Source organism: Palaemon carinicauda, chromosome 7 (assembly GCF_036898095.1).
Source record: "Palaemon carinicauda isolate YSFRI2023 chromosome 7, ASM3689809v2, whole genome shotgun sequence".
Lineage (NCBI taxonomy): Eukaryota > Metazoa > Arthropoda > Malacostraca > Decapoda > Palaemonidae > Palaemon > Palaemon carinicauda.
In genome coordinates, this window is record NC_090731.1 from 91,018,908 (window position 1) to 91,030,210 (window position 11,303).

Sequence of the window (11,303 nt, forward strand, 5' to 3'; positions counted from 1 at the left end):
TCCTGATCTAGATATTAATATCTGGTATCGTCATTCAGCTAGTTCATTACGCATGTTGCATAAAATTTTCTATAGTCTAATCATCCTTTACATTCAGATCTTCCCAGACAGTTCCATCCTGTTCGTAATATTAGGCATGCAGGTAATTCTAATAGTAATTCTCAATGCCACACAGTATTCTAGAGGTTTTATTCCAGCTGTGATAAGTTGTGGAATGATCTTCCTAATCGGGTAATAGAATTGGTAAAGCTTCAAAAGTTCGAATTTGCAGCAAATGTTTTTATGTGGAACAGACTGACATGAGTTTTTAATAGTTAATATATGAAATATCTGTTTTGATGCTATTACTGTGTTTTTAGATATTTTGATAATTCATTATTTCTCATATCGTTTATTTATTGCCTTATTCACTTTCCTTGCTAGGCTATTTTCCCAGTTGGAGCCCTTATGCTTATAGCATCTTGGTTTTCCAACTAAAAAAAAAAAAAATAATAATAATAATAAACGTTGCTACCTTTCTGATATCGTTTCTCAGTTCAGCAGTGGGCAATTAATAATTGGCTTTTGCCTATCCCCTGCAGTCAGGTACTGATAGGAACCCACCGTGATGATAAGTAGTAGTTAGAGCTCCACACCACCCAGAGAGAGAGAGAGAGAGAGAGAGAGAGAGAGAGAGAGAGAGAGAGAGAGAGAATTACAAACGCTATATCAGAGATGCCTCAAATATTAAAGTCAATTATAGGAGACACTGTAACACCCGTGTGTCATAGTAACAAAATTTCTCTTTTTTGTATATATTATCCTTTGTATCTTCGCTCTCCCCTCTCACTGACAGTAACTTGTTTTAACTTGTCTGCATATTCCATTATCAACTGTTAACAGAACCAGTTGCCGGTTTGACAAGAAATAGTATGTCTGTATTTTTTTACCTTTTTACCGTATTCTGAATTAATTACTGTGAATAATACACCAAGAAAAAACACAAGAAATTTAATAATAAATTCTACAGTTTAATTTATCAATCTGTTGGGAATATCCTTGCTTCCTGGTTTGCAACAGGTAATCCCAAACCATACGCGGTAGAGGGATGGTGCTGGCCCTGCTGCCAACTTACAGTTTCAGAATAAATCAAGAGAATCTTCAAATTTTCAGCTATCCTTTCCAGGTCCAAATTAAGCCGAATAGTTGTATTAGCAACTAGATGGTATCGGTTGGCAAGTTGTTCTTCGTGGAAATGGTGGCGGCCTAAGGAGGATAAAAGGCAGCATTATCCGCCTCCCCACCCTCGGTACATGGGCCAGGTCACAGATACATTTAGCTCTTCATAGTTCCTTTATAATGCACTGCACGAAAGATTAGTATGATCGTAGTAACGATCTCAAAGTCGCGCTGTGCTAGGTAATGGTCACGTCTTCACTGTCCCTCTCCTTCCAAGCTACTGCTGCTCCAAAGTATTTTAGGAACGGGGTTGACGCTGGAAGATAACCAAACTAGGCAGTAACTAGTTACAGGGTTAACGTAATTAACTACCTTCGTTGCTGTTTGCTTGGTGCTTGGTATAGTTAAGTTAAAAGAAAATCAATTTACCAAACATTTATTTAAATGATGAAGGAAATGCATATATTTACCAAGCAATTACAACAGAAGAACAAAGACACCCAAACAGCAGGATATAACTTTAATAATTAATGCTTATTTTAGAGCATAAGGAAGCAATAAAAGCAAGCTACATGAGAATACGAGACTAACTAATAATATTACGCAAAATAATGAAAATCTCTTATATTAATAAGAAGGAAAAACTAAGGATAAACATAACTTTCCAAACACTCCCAGGAAAGGCCATTCAATTTTGTAGCAATAAAAAATTGAATGGTAACCAGTTACTAATGCTTATTTCATTAGTAATTTTGCAATAATAAAAAAAATTCAAAACAAACCAAAAACAAATGTGTTTATACAAGCAAAGATCAAATCAAACCTTCTTTAGCCAGTTTAAGGTTTCTCTCATTTGCCCTAATGGTAGCTTTCCGCCGAGGCCTAACAGCATCTGCCTCTGGTATTTGTGCTTCAGCTGTGTTTTCTTGCAATGTCTTATTTTGCTCATATTCCCTGATGCTCATCAAAGGAATAAGGCTCTCGACATGCATATCCACACGGGATCTATTACCTTTCATTACTGTTGCCCCTGTAACTTCTTGCAAGTCATTTACTTGCACTTTCAAGACCTTCCCCATAGGGTAATTTGCAGGCTTCTGCATGGCTTCTTTAATCAATACAATATCTCCTACTTGCAATGGTTTGTGGCCAATAGGCATAAATCTGGATTTTTCATCTATTGCTTGACTAATAAGTTGAGCAAGAAATTCTGAATTATATAATTCTATTAATTTTAAACAAGCTTTGCGAAGCTTGCTATAATTCTCCCTAATTTGTTCTGTAGAATTAGGATTCCAGGAGGGATCATCCATAGGTATAGGTTGTAAGTTAGGGATTATATTCAAAGATACAAGTTCATAACCCTTAAGTAATATTTCCGGTGTAATTGGGGCAGGTATATCTTCATTCAGGTTGCAGTCTCTGAGAGCTTCTTTAAAAGCCACTGGCCTTCTGTTGACAAGGTGGACAACTTCACTAATTAAAAACTCAAAATCTACAAAACTCAATACCGAATTCTTTATCGCACCATAGATCAGCCTTTTTAGAAGTTTAACACAACTCTCAACTAATGAACCAAGTTGTTTACAACCCTTGTAATACTGTTGAAATTCAAGAGCTTTGATATTATTCTCTTGCAGATATTGTCTAGTATTAGGATCACTGAGAAAATCCTTAATGATATTTGTGCCACTTACTATTTGAGTGCCTTTGTCAGAAAAACACTTCTCAGGCATGCCAAACTCATGAATGTGCATTTGGAATGCTCTCAGAAACGTAGGCATTGAAAGATCTAAATAAACCTTTAAATTTATTGCACGGCTCCAAAGGCACGTAATGCAAAGCAACCAAACCTTAACCTTCTTGCCATTCCAAATAATCCACTATGGTCCCAAATGATCCATAAAACTATATCTATATGGAATATTTGGGGGTTTTAACCGGAAATCTCTATATGGTGACTGATTTAACTTAATGGTTTTCAGATTAAACCTCCTACAATTTATGCATTGCTTAAGAATTTTCTTTACTGTAGAGAAGTAATGTGGTATATAAAATTGTTTCCTTAATTCTGACAGTAAAGTATACAACCCTGCATGGGAAGTTTTCCTGTGTGTATCAAGAATGATACATTTGGTAAGCAAACTGAATTTGGACAAGAGAATAGGAACAAATTCATACTTGTTCATATCTTTCCAGCGTGAACACTTGCTCTTAACTCTGAGAACATTATCTTTGTAAAGAAATATGTTGAGCTGGCCTACAATATTTGGCATGTCTTTACTAGAAGGATTCTTAGAAGAAAAGTAATCAAACACTTCTGGGAAATGGACTCTCTGATCTTGAGAAATCAAGATAGAATTTGCCTTAGCAAAAAGCTCGTCCTCCCCAAAACAGATTAAATGTGAATACTTAGCTGGATCTCTATCTCTCAATTTAATCTTACATTTATTGACAAATTTAAGAACCATGTGTTGTACTGCTACAAGTTTATGAAAATCCGAAAACCGATCCATAGGGAAAAGGTGAACAGCCCTTTCGCTACCATGCACTGCAGTTGCAACATAAAGTTCCCTAGAATCATCATTCCTGTTCATCTTAGACCCTGATATCAAAGGGTTTGGGATAACTACCTTAAAGCAATCTCCTGTCACATCTTTACAGAGATGTGGTGGACCAGTCAGAAATGAAGATTTCATCAGCATTTTGTAAGAAGTAGGACGACTAGCACTATCAGCTGGGTTTACAGACCCTCCACAGAAATTAAAAGCAATGTGATGCACTTCACACAACTGGCAGATATTATGTAGTCTATTTATTACAAATGCATTAAGATTCTTCAATTTATCAATCTTATTAACATGGGAATTCAGCCAATTAAGACAGACCAAGCTGTCAGTGTAGAGTTCCAAACAGTAATATTAATGGGTTTCACACACATAGGCCCAGCAAGTTCTTTGAAGGTGTCAATAAGGACTTCCGTGCCAAAGGCTATGGCTTGAAACTCCAAGCGAGGAATAGATTTTGTAGATAGTTGCTTATTGATCAATCTATTCTTTGAAAACAAGAATCTAAGCTCCTTAGTAGTCTCATTCACTATGTATATAACTGTCGCATATATCACACGTGAACTATCAGTAAATGCGGCAAGTTTGTAACTACCATCTCTCCTGCCCACATATCGCTTTACTGTAACTTCAGGAGCAGAGTTAACCTGAGTAGCAATATTTCTCCATTCCCGTAATTTCTCTTCAGGCAACCTAGTGTCCCATTCTAAATCTTTCATATACTGCAGTTTCTGCATAAATAGCCTAGCTCTATTCAAGAGAGGCATATTTAAATTAAGAATATCATAATTTGAAGCAATAGACCTCAAGATTTCCCTTTTACTAGAAGCCATTTTATCTAGATTCAGACTTTGGGTAGCAAGAGTATCCTCAGTCCTGTCCCAAATAAGACCAAACAGTTTAACTTTAGTAGGTGTAGATTCTTTGGCGTGTTCATCAATTATACTTTGGAGTTTCATCTCATTTGTGACAAATTGTTACAATGAAAACTTATATGGCTCAAATATGTCCTTCAAATGATTAAATGCCCAATGTAAAGTATCAGTACTATTTGTTGTATAGGCACAATTATCCATGTAGCAGAGATCATATATACATCTCTTGAGATCCCTAATTTCTTGGGCGTCATCTGTAATATCCAAAATAAAAATTTTGTATAGCCCAAGAAGTAACATTGCTGGACTTGGTTTCAGCCCAAAAGACAATCTAACATGTTTATATGGAACAAGAGAAAAATCCTGCTTAGCAACATTCCTAAACCAATAAAAAAGAAGTTTAACCTGGTCACTCTCTGGCAGTTCAATCTGTAAGAAAGCCTTCTTCAAATCAAAACAAAGAACTTTTTCATCAAACCTAAGCTGCAGAACAGCTGTCGAGACCTTCCTATTTAAGCATGGGCCTGTCAACATTGCTTGGTTATGAGACACAGTCATTGGCTTATGAATATCTTTTTCCAAGAGATTTGACAAATATACAATTCTGCATTTTGTCGATTCCTTATCCATTGTGAAAATAGGCATATGGGGTAGGAAACTAAAGTTAGGATTCTCTTTAAGAAACTCTGGTAAGTTGTCAACCCTTTTTATTATCCCCAGGTTTTCTTGTTCCCTGAAGACTTCATCCATCATAGATAGATGCTGTCTATTTCTATACTTTCTTAAATTAGAATTCAAAATTAATTTGGATAGACGTTGGTTATTTCCCAGGAGATGTGACACTTCACTGTTCCAGAGGAGAGGCATGACTAACCTTCCCTCCTGATTCCGGGTAGTTGACTCCAATACAAAATCAATTAGCTTATCATGGGACTCAATTGAAGCATCATTGTAATTATTGTCATCATAGTTTAATATTCTGTGCCTTTCTTGGAAAAGAATATTATCCACAGCTTTCTGCAGTTCTGTCTCATTAACCCTTCCCTTTTCATCCACAACTGATATTTCAGGATTACTGTCTAGGGACATAGGACTCTTAGCAGAATTTTCCAACACTGGGGCAATATCAGAATCTCCAAGCTTACTTACAACATTACATGACAAAAACTGAGGCCTTATGCAGGGTAAATACTTAAAATTATCTGAGATTGTGTCAACTTGGCCACAAAGCATAATTCCAAATGAACTTTCAAGATATACTGAAGGAACAGTGCCACCAAAAATCTTGGTACTTACAGGAATTGCATATTCACAGTCAGTTCCCAGCAATAAATTAATATTTGAAATTTCATCATCTGTAGTTTTCAAAAATTTGTCGGCAAGAGAATAGCCCCTTTTAGAAAACTCATGAACAATCTTCCCAAGACCTGGAAGGTGGAGTCTAGTTTTAATTTCAGGAATACAAACTGCCTCAACCATGTGACATTCATGCTCAGACATCAACTGAAGTCTAACTATTTTGGTATTGAAGGTTCTAGACTCATTAAACCCTTTCACAACTAAACTAAAATTTGGATTAATCACCTCAAACCCTTGCCTATCTGCTAAATCACTATTAACAAATGTCATCTGCGATCCACTATCCTTTAAGCATCTTACCAGTGAACCACCAGGAAGGGGTGAGCTGAATGTGGGCAAGATAAAACTAGATACATCAGTCACGTGCAAAGTATTAAGATCAACGCATGCTATACCGTAATGCGACACTGTATTTGGGGTATCAGTTGAAATATCTGATTGCTGAGAATCTCTTCTTGGGCACAAAAATGAAAAGTGCCATTTACTACAATGCTTGCATTTGATATTAAACCTAAATTTACAATCTTTGGTTCTGTGAAAATTTGCACATTTACAGCATGCATGCAAACTTTTAAGCTTCTCTGTCTTCAATTTAGGAGAGGCAAAATTTGGGCATTTATATATTGGATGATCAGAAGACTCCCCGCTCTTACTACAAAGAATGCATGCACGAAATCTACTGGGAGCAGATTCATCCAAGGGCTTAACATTTGCTGCAAAACTAGAAATAGCAGCATCACATTCATTGGACTTTCTTTTCCTTTTAAATTTCTCTTGGGCTTCGACATACCGTTCTGTAGCTTCAAATATGTGATCATCAATTTCCTTTAAAGAAGGTTTAGAGTTTCCTGTGATCTGAGTTAATTGTGACCTAAAGCTTTCATTTAGAGAGCTCCAATAAAAGAACTGAAGAATGTCATCCACAGAAACTGAAAGATTATTGACAGTATCTCTGATCATTTTCATCTCTCCAATAAGCTTATATGGGTCATCCTGGTAAGAAAGTCTTAGCTCTGACAACAATTTAATACTATCATACTTCTGAACAATTACCGACCCAAATGCTTCCATAAGCAGTTTTTTGGCATCCTCATATGTTCGACTCCCTGAACTCAAAGACTGAATAAGTGTATGGGGTTCCTTCCGAGTCTGTCTTTGAAGGTACAAAAGTTTTGTGTAGGAGTTCAAATTAGCTCTACCAGTTATATCCTCAAAATCTCTAAAGAACTTCTCAAAAATCTCTCCCCTAGCATGACTATACACTGGAAGTGGCAACTCTGGAAGCTTGAGCTTGTTACTTATATCATTACTATCACATATATTTGGAACATTTTTGAGGAATGAAATGGCACTAGTAATTTTTTCATCATATTCATCACAACTCTTAAGTTCAGCAGCAAGACCACCCTTATCCGACTTCCAAATAAGCTCAGAAATCTGTGTGTTACAGTCATCAAGTTTCTGTCGTAAACTATCCAAAGAGAGAATATTTCCTTTGACCTCACATGAGGTGAAAGATCCACAGTTATCCTGAACATTCTTACACTTTTTGGTTACTTGCGTCCTGTGGTGAGCTCTGACAGATTTTAAATAATCCAAGTCACCCATCATGTATAAAAATATGAAGTACTACTGAAATAACCGCAATTTCGGATAAACAAAGTAATAGGTTTGCAACGCGATGTGCAATATTAAATGTTACAAAATAATAATCAAATCACAAATTTTCTCAAACGAGTAACCTAACAAGAGCAACTTAATATACTCTAGAAATATAATAAAATACACAAGGAAATTTGCCTATCCAGCGACACAAATATGAAACATGAAGAGTAAATATGACCCTAACCATGACCTTAGGTGAGGAGTTCCACGAAGCAAGGACCCACAGAGTGCCCCACATAGGGCACCATTCTCTGAATTAATTACTGTGAATAATACACCAAGAAAAAACACAAGAAATTTAATAATAAATTCTACAGTTTAATTTATCAATCTGTTGGGAATATCCTTGCTTCCTGGTTTGCAACAGGTAATCCCAAACCATACGCGGTAGAGGGATGGTGCTGGCCCTGCTGCCAACTTACAGTTTCAGAATAAATCAAGAGAATCTTCAAATTTTCAGCTATCCTTTCCAGGTCCAAATTAAGCCGAATAGTTGTATTAGCAACTAGATGGTATCGGTTGGCAAGTTGTTCTTCGTGGAAATGGTGGCGGCCTAAGGAGGATAAAAGGCAGCATTATCCGCCTCCCCACCCTCGGTACATGGGCCAGGTCACAGATACATTTAGCTCTTCATAGTTCCTTTATAATGCACTGCACGAAAGATTAGTATGATCGTAGTAACGATCTCAAAGTCGCGCTGTGCTAGGTAATGGTCACGTCTTCACTGTCCCTCTCCTTCCAAGCTACTGCTGCTCCAAAGTATTTTAGGAACGGGGTTGACGCTGGAAGATAACCAAACTAGGCAGTAACTAGTTACAGGGTTAACGTAATTAACTACCTTCGTTGCTGTTTGCTTGGTGCTTGGTATAGTTAAGTTAAAAGAAAATCAATTTACCAAACATTTATTTAAATGATGAAGGAAATGCATATATTTACCAAGCAATTACAACAGAAGAACAAAGACACCCAAACAGCAGGATATAACTTTAATAATTAATGCTTATTTTAGAGCATAAGGAAGCAATAAAAGCAAGCTACATGAGAATACGAGACTAACTAATAATATTACGCAAAATAATGAAAATCTCTTATATTAATAAGAAGGAAAAACTAAGGATAAACATAACTTTCCAAACATACCGTGACCTAGTGTGTATATATATACTTGATGTATCATAATAATGCTTTCATCTCGCCTTTGAGTCACAACCTACTCTTGGCCCGTCACATAGGTGACCGCAGAAGTCAACTCACTCCTCCTGCTTTCCTCCCATCATCTGTTACTATGGCGGACTCCACGGAAGTTGGCGCAGCCCCATTGAAACTTTCGTCGTTCGCTAGCGGAGAGACGTTTGCTTGATTTCAGCTCACAGAAGTCCAGTTCTGCATCAAGGGCATGACTCGCTCAACCAACAAAGCAGATTATGTTCTCGTGGTGATACTTGAGGATACCTTCCCGGAAATCTCCGACTGTCTTTGTGAACAAGGAGACACGCCCTCAAAACATACCTTCTGCAGCAGTACTCGCGGTCGCCAGCCACCTGTATAGCAAAACTTTTTCAGCTCTCTTAACAACTGTTGGGGGACCAAAGGACTTCGCTCGCCATCAGGGAAATGACCAGTATCACTCGCCTGCAACCTGCCGCAGACGGTTCTCCTCGTCCGTTTACCCGAACCTGTACATGTTGCCATACCCGATGTTGATAGTTTACCCATAAAGGACTTGATGACCAAAGTCGACGCCCTTATGGACAGCCACTTCATGACCTTCAAGACCATCAACGCCTCCACTCCTACGAAGAGGACACCTATTCAACGTCAACCGAAGCTGACTTGAATGCTGTAGGACACATACGCCTACCCCGTGACGTGTCGGAGCGGCAACAAAGCCACCCATCACCAACCACTCGCTCATGCCCCAACCAACGACGTCTACTGCCACTTACTGCGGCCCATCGGCCACAGTTTTGATATTACCACTCCAGATTCGGGGCTGCCGCAAAGAAATGTACCAAGGATTGTCAGTTGCCTAAAAACGTGTAAGTAGGCCATCGTTCGTGGCGGTGGCCTCGTGTTTCTAATCTTCCCTTTTTACATGATGAAGGAACGGGCGTGCGATTTTTGGTAGATATGGGTGCTTGTCGCTCTCTTTTGCCAAGGGAACTCTTCAGGACACGGCGTAGTCTGTCTAAGTCTGCCGACGTCCGCCTGGTAGCTGCTAATGGATCTGGGATACCCACCTACTGTTATGAGAAACTCACATTATCGTTTGGAAATGGCAAATTTAATTGGAAATTTCTCGTTGCTGATGTCACATTGCCAATCCTCGGTGCAGATATCCTCTCTTATTTCCACCCTCTGGTCGATGTCACCCACTGAGGATTGGTCAACGCAGACTCGTACTTGTCGAAACCTCTTCAACCCACCCCCTCCAACCTCGCTCTCCACATCAGCGCACCCACGGATGCCTACGCCCACCTCCTCACATCATACCCGGAAGTTTTCCGTCCAGAACTTCGGCAAATGCCCACGGCTCCTGCCAAACACAGTATTTATCACCACATCAAGACGACGGGACCCCCAGTCTTCGCCAAATTCAGACGTCTGGCACCAGATCGATTGGTAGCCGCCAAACAGACATTTGCTGAAATGGAATAAATGGGCCTTTGCCAAAAGACCTCCAGCCCATGGTCGTCACCCTTACACATCGTCCCTGCCAATTTTTTTCCTCTTGCAACCTCCTCCGACGATCTCCAGCGCATACGTCACGTCATGGGAAAATTTACTCCATGCCGCCAGACTTACAAGCCCCCAGCGAAGCATAACATACTGACAGACTTGCACTCTGCAACGCACGTCTTCCTATGTAACGACACTAGAAAGTCACCGCTAACGCCCACTTACACGGGCCCTTTTCTTGTGATCCAACGCAATCCGAAAGCATTCCTACTAAACATTCTTGGTAAAGAAGACTATCTCCTTAGATTGTCTTAAGCCTGCTTATCTCCTGCCAGATGACCCGCCTACAGTTCACCTCTCTAGATCAGGATGCCCTATTTAACATGTACAGTAGGTAATTTTTAAGGGGGGGGGGGGGGGTGGAGCCAGGTACCACCCCTGTGTCACAAGAGCGTACATAGTAACGACATTTCTCTTTTTTGTATATATTATCCTTCGTATCTTCGCTCTTCCTTCGCATTGATAGTAATTAGTTTTAACCTTTCTGTATATTCCATTGTTAACTGTTAACAGAACCGGTTGCTGGTTTGACGAGAAATAGCATGTCTGTATTTTGTGACCTTACCGGGACCTAATGTGTATATATACTCGATTTATCGTAATAAGGTTACTCAGTTGCTTTCATCTCGCCTTTGATTCACAACCTACTCTTAGCCCGTTACAACACAAATAGGAATCATGATCTATTTGTCACCCAGAATGGAGGGTAATCCATCCATACTAGCCAAGCACAAGAAGTTTTTCAAAATGTTTCCACATATTTAGCATTAGAAAAACAGCAAAGAGGTCCTATTACTGCTGTTTCCAAGAAAATATTTGTACAGCAGAGGCAATCAATTTAAGCACAAATACAGTTGAGAGTATCTATACAGAAGTAAGATACACAGAAGAGTATTTTGAGATGTAAGTTCATGACATCAAGAAAAGACAAAGGTCCAAA